Source organism: Mastomys coucha, unplaced genomic scaffold (genome assembly GCF_008632895.1).
Source record: "Mastomys coucha isolate ucsf_1 unplaced genomic scaffold, UCSF_Mcou_1 pScaffold8, whole genome shotgun sequence".
Classification (NCBI taxonomy): Eukaryota; Metazoa; Chordata; class Mammalia; order Rodentia; family Muridae; genus Mastomys; species Mastomys coucha.
Window position 1 is genome coordinate 52,270,129 of NW_022196914.1, and position 24,018 is coordinate 52,294,146.

Sequence of the window (24,018 nt, forward strand, 5' to 3'; positions counted from 1 at the left end):
CTCTTACTATTTGAAGTAGTAACTCTAGCCCACCTGGTCATGGTTGGATCAGAGGTACTTTACTAATCTGTAAGATAAGAGCGAGTAGTAATCAATTAGTTAAAACTGAAGATATACAGAGAGGTCATTACTATCAAATACACTCGTGTTTCAAACTTTAAACCATTAAAATTCTTCATTTAGCTAGGGTCACAGACACATGGTATGTTGTGTCGACAATGCTCTAAAGTAACTTTGACACTGAGCAGAGAGGTTCTACTTCAGTTGAAGAAAATGACATATGCTTAGTCAAAACTAGAAAGTACTTTGCCAACAGATGATTTTTAAATTAGAAATCATACATAAATACTGTAAATGGTCCTCTCGAAGCCTGCGGGATTCCTGGCCATTTCCTTCCCTCTGCTCAGTCTACTTTAAACCTCAGTATACTTTCTCCCCATCTGCTTGCTTAGTTTGCCATTCCAATGCAACAACTGGCAAAGCACATTAGTAAACATACAAGTCTTGTCCTTGTCTGTCTTTCCCCTGTAGATGTACAAAGGCAGTCTATCAAGTGTCTGCAGTCACGTGGCAATCTTATTTAATGAGGGTGACTGCCATTTGCCGTCCAATTAAATCATTTTCAATTTTCAATCACTTCAGTGATTCAAACTGTAAAATAAACTTCACACTAAGAAATCTTGTTTGTGTACCCTTAATAAATACGTATAAATAGAGGTTTTCATTTAGAATACAGATGTGACCATAGTTTTAAAGGAGTGTATTTTAACTATTTGGCGCCAATATAAAATTTTGAGTATTTTACTTTGCACACTACCTAGCAATTCCGAGAACAGTTTCTTTTTCTTCTTCAATGAATAAATACTAGACATAATCAAAGGACGATTTCAACTACTGAGTTGCCACTTTCAGGGCAGCATCCTGTGGGCCAGGCAACTTTAAAGCCTTGGCCCCAGCAGTCGGTTGCAGGCCTTCAGGGCCGGTGAGTGACGCTGTACGCCGCTTTACAGTACACAGGTCCCCGCTCCACGTCACCAAGAGGGCGGACCTTCCTCCCGCACACACGGAAGGTGAGGTTCTGGGTGTCTGGAGGGTGGCGCGGGGCAGCTGGACAGCCCTGGTGCTCCCGTACGCCAGGCATCGGTTCTCCACGCCCGCCCAGCAGCGCGCACCCTAGTAGGCCTGCGAGGCCCGCTCCCAACTGCGTTGCCGGGCGATCCGACTAGCTCCCAGGCTCTGTCCTCGCGATCTCCCGCAGGAGTCCGGCTTCAGCCGGCCAAGGAAACACAGAAGCGCGTACACTTTAACTGGTGATGCCCGCGTAGCTCCTTACCCGGTCTGAATCCTCCAGAGCAGCTGAGACAACCAGCCAGAGAAGCCCGGTCCCGGATGAGGGCGTGGCCTTAGCGACCGGAAGTGCAACTTCTACGCGTCACTTCCGGCAGGCCAAGCCAGAGAAGCTTGAGGCGGTTGTGCGTCTTCAGTTAGGCATGGTGGCTTGTATAAGTTTGTGGGTCGTGTAGTGTTTGCAGGGCTCTGCACTGGACTCCCGGGACACAAAGATGATGAGCGCTGAGTCTGTGTCGTTCCAGAATGTGCAGTCTAGAGGGAGAGAGAGACGAAAGGACTCTTGGGAGTAAGATCTTCCTTATACTGTCCTTTGAACTGGACTTTAAAAATCCAATTTGTAGCGAAATTGTTGGTGGGAGAGAGCGGAGGCTCGGCAAAGATGGCAGCGCCGTAAGAGTGTCGCTGAGATTCAAGTCAGAAGAAACCTTTTGGGGCACCTGTTGGTTCTGAGTGGTGCTTCGTGATTGCCCTGTCTGGAGCTAATTCACAATTTGTGGCCAGAGTTAATTTTCAAAAAAATTTTAGTCGTCTGTCCAGTTAGTGTCCTCGTCCCGGGACACCACCCCCAGTTTTGTTCCGTGAGAAACGGTATGGAATATACATTTAGTCCTCCATCAGGTTCTTAAATATTTGACCCACTTTCTCTGCCCCTCTGCTCTTCTTGCCTTTTATCTCCACTGACTGTCCTGTCCCTTGTCTCCGTTCTCACTGTGTTGCCCCAAATTTCTGCAGCTTATCTGGGCAGACGTCTTTGCCCAGATGTTTTATACAAGTCAACTTTTGAAAATGTAAATCAGAGCGCCAAATGAAATTGGTGCCTTCTAGCCTAAAACCCTTCCACCTTTTCTCACTGTTGAGATGATGTTCAAACCCTGAAGGAGCTTGTGTTACTCTCTCTGTCCGATTTGAGCTCTGTATGAAGGGGCCTTCTCCATTTTTGTAAGTGACCACTGTACTTGTTTAGGACCAGAATTTACATATACTGTTCTGCTTGCATAAGACTCTAGTTTCTTTAATATGTTCCGTTTCAAGACTTCTGAGATTTTAATCTTATCTAAGCCTCTGAAACATCCTCTCCCAGACTATGCTTTTTGATACTTTACAAAATGGATTGTATAATAAGTTTTACTGTATCCTGATTGCCTTTCACATAATTGATCCCCTATTCCTTACTTATCTGTTAACTGGATAAAGAACTAAAATGAGCCCAGTTTTCCTTGAAAGGAAAATCAATGTCAGAAAAATATTGTGATTTGGTATAGTAAAGCCACAAATATTTCAGAAAGTTTAAAAATACAAAACACAATTCTTTAGCTGTTGGGAAATGAACCGCTTAAAAGATGGGTGATGGGGCCGGGTGTGGTGGTGCACGCCTTTAATCCCAGCACTCCCGAAGCAGTCAGACAGATCTCTGAGTTTCAGGCCAATCTGGTCTACAGTCGAGTCCCAGGACAAGCAGAGCTATACAGAGAAACCCTCTCTATAAAAACAACAACAACAACAACAAACAAAGATGTGTAATAATGTCCCTTATATTATAACTTAGTTACCACAGCCTGCTGACTCAAACCTACTAACATTTCAACTCAGAGTGAGGTTTTATTTTCTGTGGACACCTAGCCTTTAACACAATGTATACCACTAGATGGCGCATTCAACAAAAATGAGTCCTTTCAATGCTAAATTTCCTTGAAGATCTGATTTCTGGAAGTGAGGGAACACTTCTGTTTTGATGAAGATTAGTAATTGAGTAAGCAAATCATAGACTAAGATTTGGGATGCATGAGGAAGTGTTAGTATTCCTACTAGTAGGAGCTACTATTTACTAAGTCTATCTACCCAGTATCCTGGGAGGTAGCTATTGCTTTTTCCATTGAACAACAAAGAAATAAGCTCAGAGAGCTAAAGTCACTCAAGGTCACACAGGCAGTAAGAGACAGAATGAAACTTTGAACCAAGATCTCCGTCTGTAGTTGTGTACTCTACTCTTTTGAAATACTACAGATCACTGTCTACTTGAACTCACTTTAAATATGCTCTATTGCATTATCCATACCAATGTAAGACAGAGTATATTATAATTCAAGAGATTATATTTTTATTCTATTTCTCTTTTACTTATTGATATAAATATATCATTTCATGACAAAATGTAAGTTAGAAAAATGTTAAGTGAGGAGCCACAGGTTTCATTATCAAGCGACATGCTTCATTTTTTTTTGTATTGTAAAGCATCTGTATTCACTAGTGTTCTCTAAAGGAACAGAACTGATAGGTGAATATATATGTAATATATATGATAAAGGAATGTTCTAGAATTACTTTGTATATATGGAACTCACTATGCAACCCACACTGCCCACACTGGGCTTGAACTTACACACACACACACACACATACACAAGGGATTTATTAGACTAGCGTACAGGCTATAGTACAGCTAGTCAACAATAGTTGTCTACCAATGGAAGATCCAGAAATCCGTTAGTTGTTCAGAACACAGGCTGGATGTCTCAGCTAGTGCTCAGTATACACTAGAATCCTGAAGAAGTAGGCTCCAGTGCAGGGAAGGAATGCCAGCAAGAGAAAGCAGGCAATGAGAACAAGCTGTTTTCTTTTGTGTCCTTTATAAGACTTGCCAGCAGAAAGGTGTGGCCCAGATTAAAGATGGATTCTCTCACCTCAAAAGATCTGGATTAAAGGTGTATCTTTCCCTTTCAAAAGATCCAAATTAAAAAGTGGGTCTTCCCACTTCTTTAATTAGGAAATATCCTCACAAGTATACTCAGTCACTTAGGTTTTAGTTAATCCCAGATGTAGTCGAGTTGACAACAAAGACTAGCTACCACAGTATCTTAAAAGGGATACATGATGGGCTGGCAAGATGGCTCAGCGGATAAGAGCACCGACTGCTCTTCCGTAGGTCCTGAGTTCAGATCCCAGCAACCACATGGTGGCTCACAACCACCCGTAATGAGATCTGATGCCCTCTTCTGGTGCTACCTGAAGACAGCTACAGTGTACTTAGATATAATAATAAATAAATCTTTTTAAAAAAGGATACATGATAAGCAACATGCCAAGTATGTAACATAAAAGGTTTATAAACCTAAATACTTCTAGCATACTTTTGTAAACTTTACCCAGTGTAAAACACCACTGCTGCATATTCTTTTCATTATATTAATGTAATTTTAGCATGGACAGTATGTGTTTATATGTCAAACTAAGTTTATATGATGATATGAACTTTACAAACCATTTCTCATCCCAATGATACTATAAAACTCAGACATTGTAAAAGCTAACATGAGATCCAGACAAATAAGCAAGTAATTGTGAAGGGGGGTCAGAATGTATAGACAGAAGCGCATGATGGAATGTCTCCTTCAATACATGTACGCAGAAAGGATGTTTGCATTGGGAGTGGGCCTCAGGCCTAGGTTGCATAGCATGATATGAATACACCATAATGATGAGGCACCATAAGATGAGGCACCATCTCTCAGTCTATAAGACAATGGAAGCAGCATCTAATAGACGTGCCTGGGGGAATGAAGAGGCAGGGGACTCTGGAAACAAGTTCTCTGCTTCTGTATGCGGAAGACTGGCCCCTGAAACACCACGCACAAGACAAACTCAGAAGGAACTTAAAAGGAACCAAGATTGGAATTGCCACCCACAAACCATGAGATGAAACTGACAATACAATTGCACATTAATTGCTTGCTGGCTTGTTTGTTGAGAAATAAGAAAGACTTGAAGTATGTACAAAATAGCATCCACCATGTCCAGGATAAAATATAAAATGGTTTGATACACAACAAACTAGAAAAATGAAAAACATTGCCAGAGGGGTGGGGGCAGACAATAGATGTCACCTTTATTATCCAGATCTCTAGAGGGATAGAACTAAATGAAAAAACTATACACATATATATAATTTTCCCACACATATATGGGGAACCAGATAGCCCAGTAGTTGTCCAACCAAATAGTTACTCCAAGAAGCCAGAAGCCTTATAAGGGGGTGATGTAGGCAATGATGGGGAAGTCCAAGGTTAAAGTCTAGAAGCTTTGTAGAGACTCACTGACTTCTGCATGGAAAGGCTGCAGAAGATGAGGTGTGCTATCCACAGTGACTGCAATGCTGTCACCCAGGAAGAAGGAAGCAAGCAGAACCTGGCCAGCTTTCTCTTTCCACCTTTTTCACCCATTCTTCCTCCAGCCTACCGAGTCAACTCAGAATGGGTCTTTTCCTCTCAGTTGCTCTCCCTCTCAACTGATGGTCCTTTCTGGAAATGCCCTCAGAGATACCATTCGAAGTGTGCTTTATTAATCCCCTCAACATCTCCCAATCCTTTAAAAAAATCAAGATTAATCATCATACAATCATCAGACAAGGTCTTTAAGTAACATATTGCATCTATGCTCAAGGAGCTAAGTAAATGCTGAAGATGATTTAAGCAATTTGAAAAAAATGCTGTAAATGGATGGTAAGATGCTCAGTTTCAGTTTAGAAACCTTTGTGTTCTGGGGATTGAAATTCACCTAGCATGGCAAGTGATTTGGCCATTGAGCTATCTCCCCAGCCCTGTTCTTTTGTCTAAAAATAACAAGGGCTCAATGTGTTGTGGAACATTTGCTCAGTTCTCAAGGACCACCTCCACCAACATTCGATCCAAAGCCACAGAGAATACTATGCGTTCACATTTTTGGTAGATAGTCATCCGGTCCAGCTTGTACCTACGTATTCACTCAGAAGCAATGCATGAGAACAGTTAGATTCTCATCTTTTCCTGAAGAGCACATTGACAAATGAGTTGTTGCCAGGCAGCCAGAGGTGAGCATGACCTATAGATGTATGGAGTGTCTGTTCATTTATTATGAGGGAGGTTGAACTTGTTGCTGCTTCACAGTTTCTTGTGTTTCCTTTTCTATAAGCCAGCAGCTTATATTACTTAGCATTTTTTCTTCATCTCCCTTTTAAATTAATCTTCAGTTGGCCTATCATCTAATGGGGTTCACTGTGGCATTCTCATACATATGTGTCATGCTTAGCATACATACTGTAAGTCAACACTTAGCATATAGTAATCATCTGCCTGTCTGTCTAGATAGTGAGCATGCAGAACTAAATCATAAAGCAAAATGGACCCAAAATGGAATGGATCCTCTGTGTCTTATTTTTACTAGTTAGGCTTTGGTTTTACTTATGATTGCTATATAGCTGGCATTACATTTTTATGGAATGAATATGAAGATGGATAAGTACAAAAAGAAAGGTGTTTTCATGTTGGTAAATGAATGGATTTTTAAATCAGAGTGCTTTAAATTAGTTGGCTAATATGGTTAAAACAGTAATGACTACAAGATAGGGGAAGAAACTGCCTGAATTACATAGCCTATTCTGATACTCATAATCATTCTTCAATAGTTTTGGCTCATGAACATACAGCTTGTAAACTGACTTTCATCTTGCTTTTGAATAGTACCCAACACATTGCGCATCACTGTCTCTTGATGAGCTCATTATTAAGTGGAGTTTGTATCAATAGAATGCACCATCTGTCATACAATTTGATGCTGTTAGCAGTTGGTGGTTTCAACTTTAGCAGTTAAGATGGAAGGGGCTGAGCATGGTGCTATAATACTGACATACATATAATACTGACATACAAGTAGTTGTGAATCCAGCCATGACATAGCCGAGAGCAGCAACTGCTGACATACATAAGATGGAGGCTGGAAGACAGCAAGTTTGAGTCCAGCGTGGACTACATAGAGAGATGCTGTCATAAACCAAACCAAACAAAATAAAACAAAAAGCAACAAACAAAAACATTCAAACAAAAATTCCTGGAAGACCAGAGCATGAATAAGGGAAGCTTATGCATCAAATACATATATTTTATGTTTACTTCAAAGCAAAACATAACTTTAGGGCTGGAGAGGTGGCTCAGTTAATAAAAGTACTAGTCACATAAACCTAAGTACTTTACTTTGATTTTGATCCCCAGGACCCATTCGGGAGGTCTAGTCTAGTGGTAGGTTGCTATAATCCCAGTACCAAGGAGGCAGAGACAGGCAGATTTCTGGAGTCTGCCAGACAACTAGTCTTTCTCAGCCAGTGAGCTTCAAGTTCAGCAAGAGAACTATCTCAAAATATAAAGTAAAGAGTAACTAGTAAGAACACCTGATGTGAGCCTCTGGCAAAATATACTTTAGTCATACTTTAAAGTTATATTACATGGCTATCCTGGGGAAATGTGTAAGAAACATCTGTTCACCTCAAATACAGAAGGAGCAGGCAGATTTAAAGATTATCAGCTCTGTAAATAGGCTTATTAAGATTACTTACAGGAGCATGAAGGCTCACATACAGCTGTCATACCAAAAAGTCCTCCAAACCAGTTCTCTACACCTTACAGACTTCAGTTAGAGAGACAGAGACACACGGAGGGACAGAGATGGAGAATGAGAGTGAACAGAAAGGAGGGGGAAAGAAAAGTGGGAGTCTCTTGATGTTAGGCTTTCCCATTCCCTGTGGATGAACAGGTTTCTGGAGTTCTCTCTCCACCCAGGTGCCCACTTCTAAGCCCAGGTAGTTGTTAATCCAGCCATGGCATAGCAAAGAGCAGCGACTGTTGACTTACTGGTTTAGCAGTCCTTGGAATTCTGCTTCCCCAGTTTTGCTGGTACAGTTTTTGCACGAGTGTACTAGCTGATCTCTGTGCTGTGTTTTGTGGCTGTACTCTGTAGAAGGCAGAGTAGACCCGTTTGCTTCTGCCATCCTATGTGGAAGTAGATCCTGCCCCGCTAGAATGTTATATATCCATTCCTGCCTATATCCTTTCTGAGTGACAGGTGCTTGGTTAGCCTGCTGAAAGAGACCAGGAAGTAAGAGTCTCCAAGGCCCTGGCTGGATGCATTGGCTTTCTCAGGCAGCCAGCTTTGCTTAAGACTCATGCTGAATACAGACAGGGTAGTGACAAGAAAGGAAAGCTGGGACCAGATTTGGTCAAATTGAAGAATTATCATTTTTATCACTTAGAGTTTAAGCACTTTAGTATTAGTCACTGAAAGGAAGAAAAACTAACTTGGATTTTTTGTTTGTTTGTTTCAGGCCATCATGCTAGGAAAAGAATTGTAGAGTAGCTCAGTTCTTGGTGTCAGGAGTGCATGGAAGAAACAGTTGTTCATGTCAGAGCAGATGGGGAACAGGAGAATGGGAAGAAGTGAGTTCCACCTCTCAAACATTCCGTGGCCTTCCAAAATAGCACCGCTGGCCATTGGAGTTATTTCAGATTCAAAGCTTGTGTAAACCCACAGGCTGTCATTCTAGATTTTTACAGAAAAAAAAAAAACAAAAAACAAAAAACAAGAAGACAGTTTTGTATGAAAAAAGTGTGCCTGCTTTGGTGGTCATCACCCTCTGGACATTGATTGAACTTCATTAAAATGTACAGGAGAACAGAGCAGCAGAAGGTGGAAATGGATTATCAACTCCGTCATTTGAAGCAAAGGTGGGATGTGGACCAGAGCTGCTGTAATGGCCCCTGTCTCAGAAATTCTGCCAATGCTTTTAAGGCAGTTTTTAGAATCTTTGCAGTAAGGCTTGTGGATAACCCAATTATGTGTTTCTTCATATACCATTTTATAAATTTTATTCAATGAGTATATGTTAAATTTAGAACCATTTTAAAAAGTTTTAAACCATGGGGTTTTGACAGGGAACACAGGAATTTGCAATAAAATACATACATAGGCATATATACTTTTAAAAGCCTGTCTCCTTGTTTCCCGATCAATACATCCCAGAGAAGTGATTACTTTATGACACAATGCTAGAAACAGAATTTTGTTACCTGCTATGCACCACGTGGTCCTTGTTTTCACCTACATTGTTGGTTTCCTTCTTCAATAACAAAACTCTTAAGCATCACTTCTAAATTTCTGAAGTAGGGGAAAAGGTACCTGAAGTGTCTGGAAGGACAAAACTGTTATTGGGAGTTGTTTGAAGTTGCTAGACAATAAATAAGAATCATATGCACTTGTATTGTTCCCAGAAAAGGTTTAAGCCTTTCTTCAGATCCTTTGCTTTAAAAAGACAAAGAATAGGATTAAAATGCTAATTGCAGAAATGAGGAGGCCGTCTAACTGTGCTTGCTCTCATCCTCTCAAACTCAAGTCCCTAATCACGATTCATAGAAGTTAGTGTGTCGAGTGCTTCAAAGGAGTGCTTACACCACATTTCAAGGAAGTGGCGAGATTGGCAAGCCTTCTTGCATTATCTGAAGTGAGTACTTGCCCTCTTCCTGTGTCTGAGGAAATGATACTGGGTGCGAGCTATCCATTCACAGGGAATGATGGGATTCCATCAAGAAAAGGCACAAGAAAACATATCTACTGTTTTCCAGTACCTTGTTAGGTGACAGGACAAAGTGACAGAGTCCTTGACTTTAAGCAGCCAGCAGCTTGTAAAAGTAGGCTATGCAGACTCACAAACCACATATATAAGATTATAAATGCCACATAACAACTGATGAAAGAATTATAGTGATGGCATAGATCTTAATACACTGATTGTTCTTGGAAGGTCTTGAGAAAACCTAAATACAGTATGTTCCCATTTTAAATGGAAGTGCCCAGTGTTACTGTCCTCCCCAGCAAACACCCCCCCCACCCTGTCTCATGGGTGTGCGCATACACACACACACACACACACACACACACACACACACACACACAGGGAGAGAGAGGTTGGAGAGAAAGAGAGAGAGAGAAAGAGAGAGAGAAAGAGAGAGAGAGAGAGAGAGAGAGAGAGAGAGAGACTATACTAGTACTTTATAAGGAGTCCAAGTGAACACAAAATAGCCAGAATGTTTAGTATAGCTTTGGGAACTCATAAATAATCTATCTAACCTAAACTTCTGGATAAAAGCATCAATTTATGATATAGGTTGACCTAACTTAAGAGGACTATCAAGCAGAATAGACATAGCCTTCCAAAAACTCTAGCATAACAACTAAATGAGCATGGGAAAAGAAACACTTATGGGCCAGGCAAATGTACCAAGCTGTGTTTGATTTATTCTGGGATGTGATAGTGAGGTGCATGTGGTCCCCAGAGGAACCAGTGACCCAGTGGCAAAGGCTGTCGAGGATGCTGATACGCCTGGGCAGAGGAAATGAGGATAAATGTGAAGGCCTGCACCAGTGTGCACATGACTGCCCAACAGGGAGACCAGCAGTGTGCTTCACATCAGAGTATCAGCTGCAGAGTGTGTGTGCGCTACAGCATGCCCTGGAGAAAAGCAAACCAGACAGGGGACCTCATTAAAATCAGACCCACAAGCATAGTATTCAGTCTCTGTGTGTTGTTTTTCCTATGTTGGCTATTTGTCTTTAAAACTGATGTTTAGGATGGTGGTAATGGTTATGAGTGTAGGTGTGCTTAGTGACACTGAACTGTATGTGTAAAATGACTAAGGTGGTAAATTTGCTGTTATATGTATTTTACTCCTGGCATTTAACCTTCTTAAGATCATTGAGTCTGTTTTTTAAGTCATAATTGTCATGAAGCACCTTTTCACGATTATTAAAAATCTGTTCTTAAACTTATGATCAAGTTTTATTTGTATATAATTTTCTTTCTAATCATAATATCCATCAGTGTGAATGTAGAATGCGCTGTTACACTGTTGGACATTTTTCTTTCTTTCTTTGAGACAGGATTTCTCTGTGTAGCCCTGCCTGTTCTGGAACTTGCTTTGTAGACCAGGCTGACCTTGAACTCACAGAGATCTGCCTGCCTCTGCCTCCAAGGCATGTGTCACCGCTGCCCAGCTAGGACATTTTTAATACTTATAATACCTGCTGTTTATTGAGCATCTTATGTTCTAGAACTTGCTAAATTATGAATTGTAAGACTCATTACACTAGTAACATGGACAGAAATACTGAGGAAACTAAGGAGATGGAGGACTTAACCAACATTAAATTTGTCAAAACGGGATTAAGCATGTAAAATAGGTAATTCCAGAAGTCTGGCTGTGCACCTTCCTGGGGTTGTTCCCTAATTCATTTTATTATTTTCCAGGAAAATGTGAATGTGCATGCCGTTAGCTGATAAACACAGCATTTCCTTCCCAAGCTAAAATGCTGCTGAATTTCCTGAGGGTGCTTGGGTCTCTACCTCAAAATTTTGGTTAACGTCTGTGAAGACTAACGCTGAAAAATATCACTTAGAAACATGATGGGTGCTGCAAGAGGAAAAACATCACAACAGTGTAGTGAGAAAATACGCATCATGGGGAGAGCAGCTAAATACGGTTTCTATTTCTTTCTTAAATAAAAAGGTTAGCAAAATGCAGGTAAGTTGATGTCTGCTTTCACTAAGCTAATCAGACAGGCCATATGAGGGAACATGGCAGAAATGCTCCAATGGACAGTTTGAATGTGTGTAGCTTCAACAACATCTTAAAGAACAAAAACTTTCCACCTGTCTACCAACGAGAGGCCTGATTGCACTGCTAATTACTTTGTTGCCTGATGAACAAAATGCATTTCAAGCCCTCAATAACAACCCACTTTTATTCATTAAAGGCTTCTTGCACCTCGTTAATCTTAATGGTCTAATCTAGCTCTGATTGAAGTGCACCTGAATGCAGTTAGTGCCTCGTCAGTACTGATGAGCCCTTGATAATCCAGGCCATGGCCACGGAGTGCTCACACTCTGAGTTGCTCTTCCCCTCTGCTCCCCGCATGTCTGTGTCAGCAGCAGCCCTCGTAGGAAGCGCCTCCACTCCTCATCATTGACCGTTTTCATAAATTGCTTTTATGCTGAGTTTTGTGCAAAGTGAGAGTTTTGTGTGTGTGATGATGATGCTAAGATTCAACATTTCTTCCCCCAAATCATCGGATGGAAGGCATATATTGACTGCCTGAATCAAAGGCATTTTGGGAGAGTGAGGAGTCTGTCATAACTAATAAAAACTGATAAGATCAGTTCAGTGCATTTATGTTTTATAAAAACTAATTTTAAAGCTCTCTTCTTAAATCTTGCCCTTGGAATATCACAGTTGCATCTTTTTTGAATTTTTTTTTGACAATTTGTACATGACATTTTAAGGCTTCTATTGTTATGATAAAACACTGTAATCAAAAGCAGCTTGGGGAGGAAAGAATTTCAGTTTATAAGTCCTTACAGTTTATAAGTCCATCACTGAGGGAAGCCAGGGCAGGAACTCCAGGCAGAAACCTAGAAGCAGAAAAAGAGCAGAGGGCACAGAGCAGTGTTTCTCAACCTTTGGGTCCCGATCCCTTTAGCAACAGTCTTATGTTCAAAAAATTAAGTTACAATTTATAACAGTAGTAAAATTGCCATCATGAAGTAGCAACAAAAATAATTATACAGTTGAGGGTCACCACAGCATGAGGAACTGTATTAATGGGTCACGGCATTAGGAAAGTTGAGAACCACCTCCACAGAGGATCAGTGTTTACTGGCCCACCTCTCATAGCTCGCTCATGCTGCTTTGTTATAGCAATTTCCCAAGGGTCTCAGGCCTTGGTCCTTGTCATGGCAAAGGCTTCATTCTCTGGCCCAAGTACAAGAGTTTAATGACAACAAGCAGTGTGTACAAAACTAACAACTGTAGCTTCCTCCTCCTAGTTGTTTATAGCCAGAGACTACTCACCTGGAGAGAGACTGCTCACCTTAATTTTCATTTCCCTGATGACTAAGGATATTGAACATTTCTTTAAGTTTTTCCTGGCCATTTGAGATTCCTCTGTTGAGAATTCTCTGTTGAGATCTGTACCTCAATTTCTAATTGGATTATTTAGTTTGTTGGTATCTAGTTTTTTGAGTTCTTTATATATTTTGGATATTAGTCCTCTGTCAGATGTGGTGAAGATCTTGTCCCATTATGTGGGCTGTCATTTTGTCCTATTGACCGTGTCCTTTGTCTTACAGAAGCTTTTCAGTTTCATGAGGTCCCATTTATAGATTGCTGATCTTAGTACCTGTGCTATCAGTGTTCTCTTCAGGAAGTTGTCTCCTGTGCCAATGCATCGAGGATTATTCCCCACTCCTCTGTTACCAAGTTTAGTGTACCTGGTTTTATGCTGAGGTCTTTGATCCACATGGACTTGAGGTTTGTGCATGGTGATAGATAGATACAGATCTATTTGCATTCTTTTACATGCCAGCATCCAGTTAGACCAGCACCATTTGTTGAAGATACTCTTTCCAGATAGATACTTGTTTCTTTTTTCTATTATATATTTCTGGAACATACATACATATATATATATAAGCAAATGTCCACGGGTGAGTGGATTTATGTCTGGGTCTTCCATTCGATTCCATTGATAAACCTGTCTGCTTGTATGCCGATACCATACATTTTTATTGCTACATCTCTGAAGTACAGCTTGAGCTCAAGGATGATGATATCTCCAGAAGTTCTTTGTTTTCCAGGATTTTTTAGCTATCCTGTTTTTAATATTTTTTTATTTTTTGTCTGTATGAAGTTAAGTATTGTTCTTTCAAGATCTGTAAAGTATTGTGTTGGAACTTTGATAGGGGTTTTGTTGAAACTGGGACAGCACTGAGGTGGGGAGGGCAGTGTCTTTGGGAGCCAAGGCTAGAGGGTGGGGCAGGTCAGCTGGCAGCTGCGTCACTCTCACCTCTTCTCCTTCCTGGTGTGCCTTGCACTTGAACCCAGGATAATTTTTTTCTTTTCTTTTCTTTTTTAACCACAGCAACAGAAAGGAAATGAGAGCAGCTCCAGATGTTGAACACTTTACAATTGTTTATTAGCTAATTGCATTTTATCTGCTCAGATTTAGGACATACATTGTGGTTATTATGATAATGATTTTCATAAGGCTTAGTGGTTTTACTCATTCTTATGTAATCTAGGTATTAATCCTCTGTCAGATGTACATCTGGCAAAGATGGTCTCCCATGCTGTAGGCTACATTTTAATTCAATTGATAATTTCCTTTGATGAAGCCTTTTAATTTCATGAAGTCCCATTTGTCAATTGTTTGTCTTATTTCCTATGCAACTTAAGTCCTATTAGAAAGTTCTTCACTTTTGAAAAGTACTAAACAAAACTTTATTGAATAGAACTTGCAAACACAAACCATCACACACTAAAATTACCAGATCCAAGTCTATGCATCTGCCGTATTATTTCTATTAATGTGAAGAGATACCATGACCACAACAACTCTTAATAAAGGAAAACATTTATTTGGGACTGGCTTACAATTCAGAGGTTTATCATCATGGCAGGAGGCATGGCAGTGTGTAGGCAGACATGGTGCTGAAAAGGTAGCTGAGAGTTCTACATGTGGATCTGCAGGCTGCAGGAAGTGACTGTCAGCCACTGCACCTAGGTTTGAACTTCTGAGATCTCATCCTAGTGACATGTCTCTACCAACAAAGCCACACCTACTCCAAGGTCACACCTCCTGATAGTGCCATTTCCTAAGGACCTATGAAGAACACTTTCTTTTAGAGCACCACAGCTTCTTAATGAACTTCTATACAGTTAGAACAGTCATTCTGAAGCTACCATACACATGAAAGTGAATAAATACAATATTTGTATTTTGGAGGTTTGGGATACTTCATGATTTTTTTCTCGCTCCATCCATTTGCCTGTGAATTTCATGATTTTGATTTTTTTTGTTTGTTTGTTTTGTTTTGTTTTTAAACAGCTGAATAATGTTTCATTGTGTAAGCCTATCATATTTTCTTTATCAGTTCATCCACTGATGGACATCTAGTTTCTAGTTTCTGGCTATTGTAAATAAAGCATCAATGACCATGGTTGAGCAAGTAACTCTGTAGTTTGATGGATATTTTGGGTATTTGCCCAAAAGTAGTATAGCTGGATCTTTAGGTAGATCTATTTCTAGCTCCCTGAGAAACTGCCACACTTATTTCCATGGAGGCTGTATAAGTTTGCATTTCCACCAGCAGTGGATGAGTGTTTCCTTCACCCCACATCCTCACTAGCATGAACTGTCATTTGTTTTATGTATCTTAGCCATTCTGACAGGTGTGAAATGGAACTCAAAGTAGTTTAGGTTTTTATTCTCTTGATGACTGAGGATGTTGGATGTGTGTTTAAGTGTTTCTCAGACATTTGTGATTCATCATTTGAGAACTCTGTTTAGATCTGTAAGCCATTTTAATTGAGTTATTGTACTCTTGGTGTCCAGGTATTTTTTATTAGTTCTTTATATAGTTTAGATATTACACATCCATCAGATGTGTAGTTGATAAAAATGTTTTCTACTCTGTAGCCTTTCACTTTACCTGAGTGACAGCACCCTATGCCATACAAAAGCCATTCAGTTTCATGAGGTTCAATTTGTTAATTGGTGTTCTAAGTGCCTGCGTGGTGTTCTGTTTAGAAAGTCTTTTCCTTTGCCAATGCATTTAATATTATTCTTCATTTTCTCCTCTAGTTGGTTTAGTGTATCTGGCTTTATGTTGAGGGATCCTTATTCCATTTGAGTTGAGTTTCATGCAGAGTGATATGTATGAATCTATTCAGATTCTTCTACATGCAGCCATCCAGTTTGGCCAGTACCTTTTGTTGCAGATGCTGTCTTTTTTATGGTGTGTATTTCTGGCTTCTTTATTTAAAAATATATAGAGAGAGGGATGAGAATTTATGTTTGGGTCTTCCATCCAATTCCATTGATTAATATGTCTGTTTTTGTGCCAATACTGTACTGTTTTTATTGCTATTGTTCTATAGTACAATTTGAGATCAGAGTTTATGATACTTCTAGCAGATTTTTTACTATGCATATTTTTAGCTATCTGGTCTTTTTGTGTTTTCATATGAAGCTGAAACTTGTCCTTTCGATTTCTATGAAAAATTGCATTGGATTTTTGATGAGGATTGCATTGATTTTCTAGATTACTTTTGGTAGATTGGCCATTTTCACTATTAATTCTAGTAATCCATGAGCATGGGAGATCTTCCTATATTCTGATATCTTCTTCAATTTCTTGCTTTAATGCTTTAAAATTTTATTACACAAGTATTTTCATTTGCTTGTGTAGAGTTACCCCAAGATTTTATGTTTGACTTTTTTTTTTTGAGGCTATTATGAGAGGCATTGTCTCCTTGATTTCTTTCTCAGTCTGTTTGGCATTTATATATAAGAGGACTATATATAAGAGGACTCTATATATAAGAGGCATTTATATATAAGAGGATTTTTGTGAGATAATTTTGTATCCAACTACTTTTCAGAAAGTATTAATCAGCTGTAGGAGTTTCCTGGCAAAATGTTTAGGGTCACTTATGTATACTGTCATAACATTTGCAAATGAAGATACTTTGACGTCTTCCTTTCCTGTTTGTATACTCCTGACCTCCTCCAGTTGTCTTATTGCTTTGGCTGAAACTTTTAGTACTGTAGTGAATAGGTATGGGGAGAGTGGGCAGCCTTGTCTTGTCCCTTATTTTAGTGGGACTCCTTTAAGTGTCTATCCATTTAGGTTGATGTTTGCAGTGGCCTTGGTGAAAATCCCCTTTGTTCTGTTGAGATATGACCCTTGTGTCCCTAATCTCTCTACGACTCTTATCATAAAGGGGTATTGCATTTTCTCAAAGGCCTCAAATTATTTTTACATAATAATTTGAGGCGTTTTGGAATTCATTCTTTTTTGAAAGTCAGCAGACGTCTGTACTGAATCCATCTGATCCTGAGCTTTTAGTTTTGATTGAGGGACTTTTAATTACTGCTTCTAACTTACTACGGATTGTAGGTTTGTTTAATTTGTTCATCTGATCTTGATTTAAATTTTGTAAGTAGTATATATTCAGAAATTTATCCATTTATTTTAGGATTTTCAATTTGATGGACTACAAGTTTTTCAAGTATGTCTTTATGATTCTCTGGATTTCTTTGGTGTTTCTTGTTATGTCTCCATTTTGTCTCTAATTTTATTAATTTGTATCTTCTCTTTCCATCTTTTAGTTAATTTAGCTAAGATTTTGTCAATTATATTCATTTTCTCAAATAACCAGCTCTTTGTTTCATTCATTCTTTGGCTTTATTCCATTTTATTGATTTTGCCCCTGGGTTTGATTATTTCTTAATGTCTATTCATTTTGGGTATTACATCTTTTTGTTCTAGAGCTTTCAGCAGGTGTGCTGTTAAGCTATGAATATGAAATCTATCTCCTCTCCTTTTTCTTTACATAGGCACTTAGTGTTAGAAATTATTTACCACTTAGAACTAACTTCATTGTGTACCATAGGTTTGGGTATGTTGTGTTTTCATTTTCATTCAATTCTTTAAAGGTTTGGATTTCTTTCCTGATAAATGTTTGACCCAGATTTTGTTCAGTAGTGATTTATTCAGTTTCTATTAATCTGTTAACTTTCCATTGTTTCTGTTATTGTTGATATCCAGTTTTAATCCATGGTGGTCAGATAGGATAAAGGGTGTTATTTCAATTTTATTGAATCTGTTGAGGCTTGCTTTGTGTCTGAGTATGTGATCAATTTTAGAGAATGTTCTATGAGCTTCTGAGAAGAAGAAATACCTTTTGTGTTTGGGTGAAATGTTCTGTAAACATCACCTAGGTCCATTTGGTTTTCAACAGTTAGCTCCACCATTTCCCTGTTTAGTTTTTATCTGGATGACTCATTTGTTGGCAAGATGTGAATACTGAAGTCACCCACTACCAGTGTGGGAGGGTCAATATGTGACTTAAGCTGTAGTAGTGTTTCTTTTATGAACTTGGATGCCCTTGTGTTTAGTGTTAGAATGTTAAGAGTTACAGTGTCTTTTTGTAGATTTTACTTTTGATGATGAAAGACCCCTGTGGGGAGACCCCCCCCTCAAATCTGGAGAGGATGTGCACCCAAGGAATCACAAGAGACCATCTTGATGTAAATACAAGAGGTAGTTTTATTTTTGGAGCGCTCCGGGCCAACACCACACCTATCTCACGAAGGAGATAGTGGGATCGACCACGAGGCTCAGGGGTTAGGGGTTTATATAGGAAAAAGGTCTGGGGGAACAAAGGAATCAGTGTGGCTATACATGATTGGCTAGTTCAAATATTAACTATTACGTGCAGAACAGAGTGGAAAATTTCTAAGGTTGGTGTTAATCTGAGTCAACAGAGCATCTGACCTTAAACCATATCTAAGAGGACCAGATGGCTCACTACTCAGTGTCTGCCCAGACATGTCCTTGTATGTTTTTTATAGTTTATGTCTTTTTGACCTGCTAGTTCTCAGGATGTCTAACAGATTGCTTATTTTTGCCCAGGCTTATTTGGACATATTCGACCTTGGTCCACTGTGTTTTTCTGTAATTTTCTCATTAGCCAGCACAAGTCTTTAATTTTAACTCTTTCAATGAATATGTAGGGTCCTTCCCTATCTCTTCTGATTAGTTTTAATTTAAAGTTCATTTTGTCAGATATACTTTAATGTCTGACATTTTGGCTACACAAGCTTCTTGCATCCATTTGCTTGGAATATCTTCTTCCATTCTCTTACCCTAAGACAATGTCTATCCTTGGTGTTAAGATGTGTTTGGTTTTGTTGTTGGTGGTGATGGTGTTGTAGTAGTAGTGTTTTTGGATGCAGCAGAAGTATGAATCCTGTTTGTTTGTTTTTTAACTCTATTATCAGTATGTGTCTTTTTATTGTGAAACTTATATCATTGATACTGAGCAGCCTTTGTTGATTTTTGTTATTTTATTGTGATAGTGTGGGGATTCCACCTCCCACTCTTGATTTTCTGATCTGGCATTATTTGTTTCTTGTGTTTTCCTGGGTGTGGTTAACCTCTCCATGTTGAAGTTTTCTTTTGAGCACCTTTTGTAGAGCAGAATTTGTAGATAGATACTGCTTAGATTTCATTTTATTGTGGTATGCTTTTCTTCCTCCATCAACTGTAATTGAAAGTTTTGCTCAGTCTAGTAGTCTGGGCTGGCATCTGTGGTCTCTTAGAGTTTGTATAATATCCATCCAGACCCATTGAAAAGTCAGGTATTATTCTATAGGTTTGCCTTTAGATGTTACTTATTTTTTCCCTTTGTGGCTTTTAATATTGTTGTTGTTCTGTTTGTTTAGTATTTTGTTCTGAGAGGAATTTATTTCTTGTTCACTCTACTTAGGTTCTGTATGCTTCATGTACTTTGATAGGCATGTCTTTCATTAGTTTAGGGAAATTTTCTTCTATGACTGTGTTAAAAATATTTTCCGTGCCTTTGACCTGAGTTTTTGCTCCTTCCTCTATTCCTATTATTTATAATTAGATTTGTTTTTTTCATAGTGTTTCAGATTTTCTGGTTATCTTATGCCTGCACTTTTTAAAACACAGCATTTTCTTTGATCAAAGTATCCATTTCTTCTATCTTTCTTTAAAGGCAGTGGTTCCCTTTTCTGTCTCTTGTTCTTGGTTGGTGAGGCTCACTTCTGAGATGTTTGCCTGACTTTCTAAATTTTCATTTTCGGTTTTCCCTCAGTTTAGGAAATAATAATCTATTTTCATGTTTTGAGCTGTTTTCATAATTTCACTCCACTCTTTCTTTGTTTTCACAGACTTTATTGGGGGATTTATTCACATTATCTTTAGCATCCTTGAACATATTCATAATGCTATTTTGAAAGTCCGTGTCTTGTGCTTCAGCTCTATTGCATTTCCCACTATTACTGTAATACGGTTGCTGGATTCTGGTGGGGTCTTATTGTCATGGGTGCTCATGATTGTGTCTTTGAGCTAGTGTCTAGACATCTGGGTTTAGGGTGGTTGTGATTATAGGTGTGACAGCTGGCCTTGTGTGTGTTAGGTGAGTGTTTTATTCCTTGGTTTCTGTTGCTATCTGTGGGTCTTAGGAAAGTGTAGTGGTATGGGGCATTGTCTGGTAGAGGGTGGATTTTAGTCCCTGCCCTGTGTGGTCACAGGGGTAGGGGGCAAGGTAGAATGTGTTTCTAGGTATTGGGGGATGACACAAAGACATGGGCATGGGATAGAGGGGAACAGTAAGGGTCCATGGGAAGGAGGAAAACTGTCTTCCATGAAGTTCAGTGGGGTCTCCAAAGAATGGAGACAGAGGGAGGACATGTTTCTGCAGGGCTGGGGACGAGAGTGGGACTTTGCGATGGAAGACAGGAAGGAGAGTAAAAAATCATCTACTTGATTCCCAGGTTGGTGTGAGCAGCTGATTCCCATGGGGGAGGGAGGGAGGGAGGGAGGGAGGGAGGGAGGGAGGGAGGCAAAGAGAATCTCAGGATACTGTGCATGCATCTTCCTTTACTGAAGTGTTTGTTGCCATGACTTCACATCTGCAGGCGATCAGCACCCTATATGTTGTTGTTAATTTCACTTTAACCTCTGTGCCACTCTGGACACTTCATCCTTGCCTATAGGAGCTTATACCTGCTCTCACCTTCTGTGATCTTACTCTTCTGGTAACATTTTCTGCAGTCACTCTGACTCCTGCCTCCAGCTGCAATCAGACCACACCTGTCACCACTTTCCTTAACCACAAAACAGTCCCATGCCTCCTTAGAGAGAGAGGCCTAGAGAGATAGCTCAGTGGTTAAGAACTCATGCTTCTCTTGCAGAGGACCCAGGTTCACTTCCCATCATCTATATGGCAGCTCATAATCATTTGTAATTCTAGGCCCAGGGAATCTAGCATCCTCTTCTGGTCTCTTCAGACATGCTGATGCACTTGGTACACATACAAATATGTAGGTAAACACTCAGACACATAAGGCAAAAAGTTAAATATTAATTTGCTTTAATATTGAAAATTAACAAATTTTCTTTCAGTACTTAAAAATGTCATTTCATTGTCTTTAAGCTAGCCTGCTGAAGGTCTACAATAATATTTATCTGCATTTTCCTGTATGTAATATACATTTGCTGCTTTGAAGATATTCTCTTTACTGAATTCTCATTACTTTTATCGTAAAATACTTTGTGTGTGTGTGTGTGTGTTTTTCTGTTCTATTCCTAGAATGTCTCAGATGAACAGATTATAGATTTTTTTTTCAAAATTTGGATAATTTCAGTCTTTTTTTTCATGATGAAACGCAGGACTAAATGTGGACGTGTCCATGTCCCTTTTCAGCAAGCTAGTTAAGCCTCAAATTGCTCACTTTTCATGAGCTTTACCAAAGTTAATCATTTATAATTTTATGCTAGAAACTGCTGGAATGATAAATTATGAAAACATCTAGTCTATGCTATCAGGCTGTAAAATGTTCATTTTTCACTCTGAGGTTAAATTTCCTGGCTGAAGTTTGTATAGCTTTGTGACAGGGCTGCTTAGGTGTTTGCAACTCACAAGCACGGTTCTTGCTTCTAGGTCATGGTTTTGCTGAAGCGTAATTGAGAGCCTCGTCACCAAAATCTTTCCATTCTGGATGGGTTTGAACTCCAGAATCTCTCAGTACCTCACTGCCTTGGACATGGTCCCTATCCTCCAACTCCCAGGGACACTCTCTGCTAGCACCTCAGAGTCTCCCATGCACAAGAACAACTAAAGAGTCAGGCCACCACCTGAGAGGAATTTTAAAGCAGAGATTTAGACACCTCTCTCTGTTGCAGTCTGTTTTCAGACTTAAGCTCCTTGGGCATACCTGTTCTCCCTGCCTAGGGAGTCGCATCAGAGGTCCATTGCTAAAAAGTCTTGTAAGCTCTGGGGAGCGGGGTGGGGTCGGGAAATAACACGTCACTCACACAAAAGAGTAACTTTGTGTCACTCACACAAAAGAGTAACTTTGTGCCCTGCCTTAGAATTTTCATCACAAAGCATGGAGATCAAAAAGCAGTGGAAGGAAATCCTTAAAGAGTTAAAGAGAAGAAAGAAAAACAGAGATGTAATGTTTATTGAGCCAAGTAATTAGGTTTATGCTTTCCAAGCGAGACTTCCATCTCTTTAATATATTCCAAATCAACTACAGATTACATTCAGAATTTTTATTGGAGGGAGGCACCGGGTATTGAACATAGAGTCTTGTGTGCATACTAAGTATCTTCTTCACACTGGGCACTGCAGCCTCTGAAATGTTTTCAAAACTATATTGTCTAGAAAATCATCAGAGCTCATCTTAAATATTAGGGTAAGTCTTATTGACAAAACCTTTACTTAAAAATTCATGTATGTGTGTAGGGAGTCCTAATGTAAAGTGCTTTTTTTCCCGTAGGTTGTAAATTTTCAAAATCTTTACTGCGTTTATCACAGTAAAGATTCTGTAAGGCAGGAATTCTTTCTGTCTCACAAAGAAAGACAAGGTTAAGTTAAAAAAAAATTGTCTTTGGGCATGTATCAAAAATCTTACCTGCAGGTACAAGAGACCAAGTGCCAATCAGTGACCTGCGCCAACTACTGCAGTTCTAGCAACTGGTGTGCTGCAGCCTTCTTTGTTGTTAATATGTAAGATCATAGACCCTTGGCAGCATTTTGGCAAGCACTGATTCAAGGTGGCTCAGCTTTCTCCTCCTCCTCATATTGGCTGGAATAAACTCTCATTCTCATGTGCAAAGAGCTTCCACTTGCCTTTTGGATATCTCTCCAAATTAAGTTCTTCAAAATACACATAGGTTTTGTGGTACTTAGCCTGTGTGAAGAACAGCCTGCTCAGGGGAGGCTGTCACAGTTCAGGAGAAGGGATCACGTTTCATTCCCCACAGAAGAGCACAGGGGTGATTTCAGCTGAAAGCCTGCAGTAGCTGCATCCCGGTCAGACACTGGGGACAGCATGCTTTTAAAAATCCCCATGAAGCCCGGCAGTGGTGGCGAACACCTTTGATCTCATAACTCCGGAGGCAGAGGCAGGCAGATCTCTGAGTTTGACGCCAACCTGGTCTACAGAGTTCCAGGACAGCCAGAGCTACTCAGAGGAACCCTGTGTCAAGCCCTGTGGTTCCAAACCCCTACATGGACACTGACAGCATAGGATCTTGGTGTGATTAAAGACCAGTTGAATGTGATTACATAGCTGGAAGACATGGCTTTCAGTTAGGAATTGAATTATTGCTAGTCCTTCTACCTCATCTTTCCCACACAGCATCTCTCATAACATCCACCTTAACAGGCACTGCCAATGTGCTTGTTCCTTGTGTCAAAGGTGTAACTTATCAAAACTTTGTAAACAGGGTCCTATCTCTAAATGCTTGGCAACTTTTGGGAGGAAGGATATTCTCATCTGTACTATTTGTGTGATTGTGTAATCAATACATTCTCTAAAGACGTCAGAAATATATATCAGAAAAGTAAGAAAAGTTTTAAAGAAAGTGAGGTCATAGACCAAATGTTCAGGGATGCATGGGGCTCCTTAGTAACGGAAGTTTTGTTCCACACATGAGCTCACTCCTCGTAACACATGGTCAAGCAGCCATATAACAGAGGGTGTGTGATCCAGGTGACGTCAAGACTAATTCTAAAGGTCTGAAAGCAAATGAGCATTTAATGCAAATCAGTGTGGCCAAGAGAGAAACGAGTTATATACAACATGGAGCAATAAAAAAGGAGAGCATTGTTGTGGGGTTCTGCTCTTGCTGGGACTGTCTCGTGCGATAACAGATTAAAAGCTTGCTTGCTTTCTCCATCCACAAGCACATGCTTCGTGTACTGTTTGTTTCAG

General features: G+C 39.7%; 1 long non-coding RNA gene across 2 annotated transcripts; it reads left to right on the forward strand.

Moving 5' to 3' along the window:
• The first annotated feature begins 1,222 nt into the window (after positions 1-1,222).
• LOC116083631 lies at positions 1,223-11,721 on the forward strand. Of its 2 annotated transcripts, XR_004115818.1 has the most exons (3): positions 1,223-1,938; positions 8,477-8,876; positions 11,453-11,721. It is a non-coding gene; the product is annotated as an uncharacterized LOC116083631 (long non-coding RNA). The 2 variants fall into 2 exon arrangements; XR_004115819.1 differs by lacking the exon at positions 8,477-8,876.
• The last annotated feature ends 12,297 nt before the right edge of the window (positions 11,722-24,018 follow it).